The following is a 5,828-nucleotide window of genomic DNA, read 5'->3' as shown; positions in this document are numbered from 1 at the left end:
TTCACATATGCATGCACACGCATGCGTGCACACACACACACAGAGTGTATACACGTATATGTATAAATAAAAATAAAAAGCTTAAAGAAGCTGAATGACCTATGGGGAGGGAGAACAAAAAAGAACCGTACCACCCAGAACACAGACTTGCAAATGATTAGGGAAGAGATGAACCGTGTGGCGGCACGGGACAGACGCTAATTAAGACTAATTTGTGTTCCAGAGGAAATATCAAACTCGAACAATGGGGAAGCCGTTGTTGAAATGGTTGCGAGGAAGCACACAGGAAGCAGAACACAATGTTGGTATAAAGATGAAAAACCCTGACTCAGTCAGCTCAAGCCAAGATGAATGCAGAAACATGTGTCCAAATATGGCACAGAGGCCGTGTGTGTTTTTAAATCTCAAGGGCAAATAAACATCCCTGTTGGGGCTGGAAAATGGATAAAGGATATAGAAGACGAAAACTTGGGTCAACCATCCATGCCAAACAGAAAGAGCTAGACTAGCAGCTCAACTTTGAGTGTGTATCTCATGTGGTGTGTGTATGTGTACAAGTATGTGGTCTCTACTAACTCAGTTGTACCCACACCACCTCTTCAGGCATCAGTGAGGGGACATCTGGGCAATTCTAGGATGTTATTCTAAGACAAAGTGTCTATCACTGGAGACTGGAGGAAGAAAGGTATTGTAGGGCTGGAGAGATAGCTCAAGGTTGAACACACCCGTCGTCGCTCTCCCAAAGGACCCACCTTTGATTCCCAGAATGCATATGGTGGCTCACGGCTATTTGTGAGTCCAGTCTCAGGGGATCTGGCGCCCTCTTTTGGCCTTTCCAGGCATTACATGCACATGATACACTGATGTACATATGGATAATACACCTATATAGTTTTTTTTTTTAAAAAAAAACACCCTATTACTTTTGAAAGATACCATGAAAAACATAATGTCTTAGGTCAGAAAAAATGGCTCAGGGAGTAAAGGCACGTGCCATCGATCCCAGTAACCTGAGCTCCATATTCAGGACCCACGTGTTCGAAGGGGAAAACCAGTTCCTCTAGGTTGTGTTCAGACACATGTGCATACATACACATAAACTCGCTAAGTTAATTAGCTAGTAGAGATAACAAAATGTTTAAATAGTTATGAGATCTCTCAGAAGAGGTGACATGCACAAATGCCCCCTTTGTAGCTGTTTTTAATACCGTGAGAGTTGGGTGCCCTGAGGTGGGACAGTTCCGGACAAAAGGAAGCGAGGGATGCAATCCATTCAGCATCTTGAGGTAGCAGCCCGTGGTTATAAACTGCATCCCCAAATTCAGTGTAGAATCAGTATTTTTATGCAAGAAAAAAGACACAAGGGGTATGTTTTGGGGTGGGAAGTGTTATTTTGAGACAGGATGGCACTATATATCCCTGGCTGCTCTGAAATGAGCTATGGAGACCAGGCTGTCCTAGAACTAGCTATGTAGGCCAGGCTAGCTTCAAACTCATAGAGGCCCACCTGCCTTGGCCTCAGCCTTCGGGATGCTGGAACCGGAGGTATGCACCCCCATGCCCCGCTAGCAAGAATGCCCTCAGTGTGTCATAGCAAATCTCGAGTTAAACCCAATGGCTGAGGTGCAGGAAGAAGTCTGGAAGTAAGGGGAGTGAACCTTCTCGTCTCACACAGGGAGGAGAAAGAGGCAATTCCATTTCCCTGAATTTGATCTTATGAAATTGCCAGTTAAGCCATCTATCTGATAACCAGGAAGAGGCCTCCTAGTTTAATCAGAATGAAGCCAGCCATGGGCACTGTGCACAAAAGAAAAAGGAAGGACATAAGGATGGGAAAATCCGGCAAGCAGGAAGAAGCGAACAAAGTAGAGCCAAGCGTGCGGATATTAATGTTTGGAAATGGCATGCATTCCCATTATTGGGAAGCAGAGAATGTAAGGCTAATTTTTTAATGCATTTAGTTTACATTTTAAATTATAATTCTGTCACTGTTTCACTTCCCTCTCGTCCCTTCGGTCGCCCATGTCTCTCCCACCGCCACACGCCATGCTGTCAGATTGATAGCCTTTGTCACTATGGTTGTTACATAAGCTTTCATATAGATGCATATATATGTGGACAAATATATAACTCCTACAGCTGGGTCCACACACACACATATATGATTTCAGATCTGACCACTCCGTATTGGATAACCAATCAGGAGGCTCATCCCTGGGAAAGGTGAACTTTTCCTTTTTTGGCAGTTATTGGTTGTTTGCAGTATTTTTGTGTAGGGCTGAGACCCTGTGAGATTCCCCACTTTACCATTAGCCTGTCTTTCGATATTTGTTATTGTTCAGGCCTTGTTTGTGCAGAGAGAAAGATACCCAGCAGATGTCCTCATATGTCTGTCCCCTCTGCCAAGATGTTCCTTGAGCCATAGATGCAGGAGCTGTGCTGCAGATGTATCCATTGGAGCTGGGAACCCCACAACACATTGACCCCTGATGTCCCCAGTTGTAGTTTTCTGGGATGGTCTCCATTTGCTATGAAGAGACCTTTTTGATGGAAGGTGGTAGCTGTATGTATCTGTGGGTATAAGGATAAGATTTAGGATGTAGTTAATAACTATACCCGTCTAGCAAAGTGGCAATAGTAGATTCTTTTCTAAGGTCCATGACCACACTAGCCCTGGGGAGTTGACTAGACCAGGCATAATTCCCCTCCTACTGAGCAGGCCCTAAGCCCACTTAGGCAACTGTTGGTTACCACGAGTATGTAGGTGCCACTATTGCGCCTTGGTGGTAATCTTGTCATGCTGGTCATGGTTGGCATAATTCCTTTCCTATTGAGCCGACCCTACGCCCACTTAGGCAACTGTTGGTTACTGCCAGCATGCGGGTGCCACTATTGTGCCTTTGTGGCGATCTTGCCATGCTGGGCATTAATGTGGTTCCTAGGTGTCACAGCTGGATAGGACTTTTAACTGTTCTCCTCCCTTAGCAACTTGCATAATCCTGTCTGGTACTCTTGGAGCTAGACTGCAGGAAGGTGGTTTCAGATTCAGTCCAGCTAGAATAATCTGAGTCCTGTGTCCTAAGCAGATAAGGTCCCACATAATCCAGGCTGGCCTCAGACTAAGGATGACCTTGAATTTCTGATCATCCCAGGGCCTGGGGTTACAGGTGAGTGTCAGGAAACCTGGCTTATGGGGTCCTAGAGATAGAGCCAAGGATTCCATGCATCTAGGCAAACACTCTATTAACTGAGCGGCAGCCATGCCCAAATCCAATTTATTACATGAACGCTGTCCTTCTGTCTAGATCTATGCCTGTAAAACACACGGGGAAGTTGGGAACCAGAAAAGGGACAACCTTAGTTGTCATTCTTCAAGTGCTGTCTGCTTTTCTGACACTGCCTGGAACTTGACAAGCAGGCTGGCTTGGCTGTAACATATTCATACAGAAAGAAAACAATGTGTCGGTCCCAATGTCAGTGTAGCATTTTGCAAAAAGCCTAAGTCATTTCAAAAAACATTTAGATATTTTGTGTTGCATCTAAGACACTCCCTGACTGTTCTGTGGTGGAGGCTGCTCACCTGCTGACCTTTGTGACCTCTGAGCCCTTCTCCAGGCATCTTCATGCTCCATATACTCTTCTCTGGGGTTGTCATCCTTCAGGTGACTTTTATTGTCAACCTAACACAAATGACTTCCAAATCCGTATCATTAGGCTGTCACATCTACACTCCATCCCCTAGTTGTTATGCGGGATTTGTCGCTCAGGGAGCGTCAGGGAACACACCCCAAATTTACCTTGTCACCCCTCTCTAAGTCAGAGGCAGAGGATGAGAGAGGAGAGTGTGTGGGGAAGCATGATCAGGCTTTGGTTATTTTCTGGAAGTAAGGAGAGAAGAAAGCGGGGTGGGGGCTTGAAGATGGCTCAGTGGTTATGACACAGGCAGCTTTTACAGAGGATTAGAGTTTGTGCCCCAGCACCCACACTGGGTGGCTCACAGATACCTCTAACATGCCTCAGGAGACCTAATGTCCTTCTTTTGACTCTATGGGTATCCATACAACATGTGGTATATATAGATACACACAAACACTAATGATGATAGTTATATCTTCAAAGATAAAGAAAAAGTTACACTTTTCTAAGTAACTCAGAAAAGTAAGTCAGCCATAGTGCTAGAGGATGCTCTGGGAGCAACTGTGTGGAGAAAGGAATGGGGATGCTAGGCCTCACTAAGGGGATAGTTATTCATCTCATCTCCTTAGCATGGCTTCCGGTGAATCAGTTTTCTTTGGGAATAGACTCGGGCCAGGTGATAGACAGGTTTTTGTTGTTGTTGTTTGTGTTTTATGTGTAATTTTAGACAGGGTTTCTTTGTGTAACAGCCTTGGATATCCTAGAACCCACTCTGTTGACTAGGCTGGTCTCGAACTCACAGATCAGCCTGCCTCTGCCTCCCAAGTACTAGGATTAAAGGCGTGTGCTACCATCTCCCAGCTTGGACTCTTAAAAGAGATAACAATAGTATGAAATAATAATTTGAATAGCTTCAAAATAAAGCCTCTGCTCAGGGCCAGAGCTAGATATCATTCTTTTTAAAACTAATGTTTATTTTTATTTTTATTTTTAGTTGTGTATATGTATGCACTTGAGTGCAGTACCAGAAGAGGACAGAAGAGGGCATCAAACCCCCTGCAGCTGGAGTTACAGGGAGTTGTGAGCCTCCTCACTGATGTGTTCTATAAGCGCAGCGTGTCTATGCTTAGCAGCTGAACCATTTCCCCCGCATTCAGATGTCGTTCTTTTGACCTGGAAGAAGTAGCTTTGTCCTAATGGACCTCAACACAGCTCAGACTCCTCCACTTTGGAGCAACTGTGATGTTGACCTTTTCAGTGTCACCAGGGGACTAGACACAGGAGGTGGGGGTCCATCTCTGATGGCCTTTAAGGCTAGTATACTTTTGTAGTTTTAGTACTTCTGTGGTTGTGGGAAGATCAGCTGCTCATGGTAGGGAACATGTAGTGGTATAAAATGCCCAACCATAGTCATGAAGAAAAGGGAAGGGAAGAGCCTAGAGTCCTGCAATCCTTTTAAAGTGACTGTAATCCCTCTGTAGTAACCAGAGGCCCTCCTACTAGACTCCATCTCTTAAAATATTCCAACACCTCTCAATAACATCATGACAGTAAACCATGCCTTTAACACATGGGCCTTTGAGAAATATGTGGACCCAGGTTTGACCAGTCAGTGACTATGCCCAGACTTCTGCACCACTGAGTCTTGGGATGCCCCCTCCCAAAAAAAAAAAAAAACAACAACAACAAAACAGAGAAAAAAGAAGACAAAAAGTGATGTGGGATACCCTCTGTATGCTGTGAATGTGTTTGATTATCATTGGTTAATGAAGAAGCTGATTTGGCCAATGGTCAGGCAAAATAGAGCCAGGTGGAAATCCAAACAGAGATACAGGGGGAAAAGAGGTGGAGTCAAGGAGATGCCAGCAAGCTGGGGAAGCAAGGTGTGAGGTAACACCATGACCAAATGGTAAAATATAGAATAATAGAAATGGGTTAATTTAAGTTGTAAGAACTAGTTAATAATAATCTTGAGCTAATAGGCCAAACAGTTTGTAATTAATATTAAGTCTCAGAGTGGTTATTCGGGAACTGGCAGGCAGGAGGGAAACCTCCAGTTACCAAAAAGCAACTTGCTCTCAGGAGGAAAAGGTTTATTTTAGTTTATTCTTGCAGGTCATAATCCTCCTGGAGGGAAATCAGGCAGGAACTCAGGACTGGAGGCAGGAACCATAGAGCATCCTTGCTCAAAG

This window comes from Alexandromys fortis, unplaced genomic scaffold (genome assembly GCF_014885135.2).
Source record: "Alexandromys fortis isolate MF-2015 unplaced genomic scaffold, M_Fortis_MF-2015_v1.1 scaffold_151, whole genome shotgun sequence".
NCBI classification, from domain to species: Eukaryota; Metazoa; Chordata; class Mammalia; order Rodentia; family Cricetidae; genus Alexandromys; species Alexandromys fortis.
The sequence above is the reverse complement of the archived record's forward strand: the minus strand, read 5'-3'. Positions refer to the sequence as shown.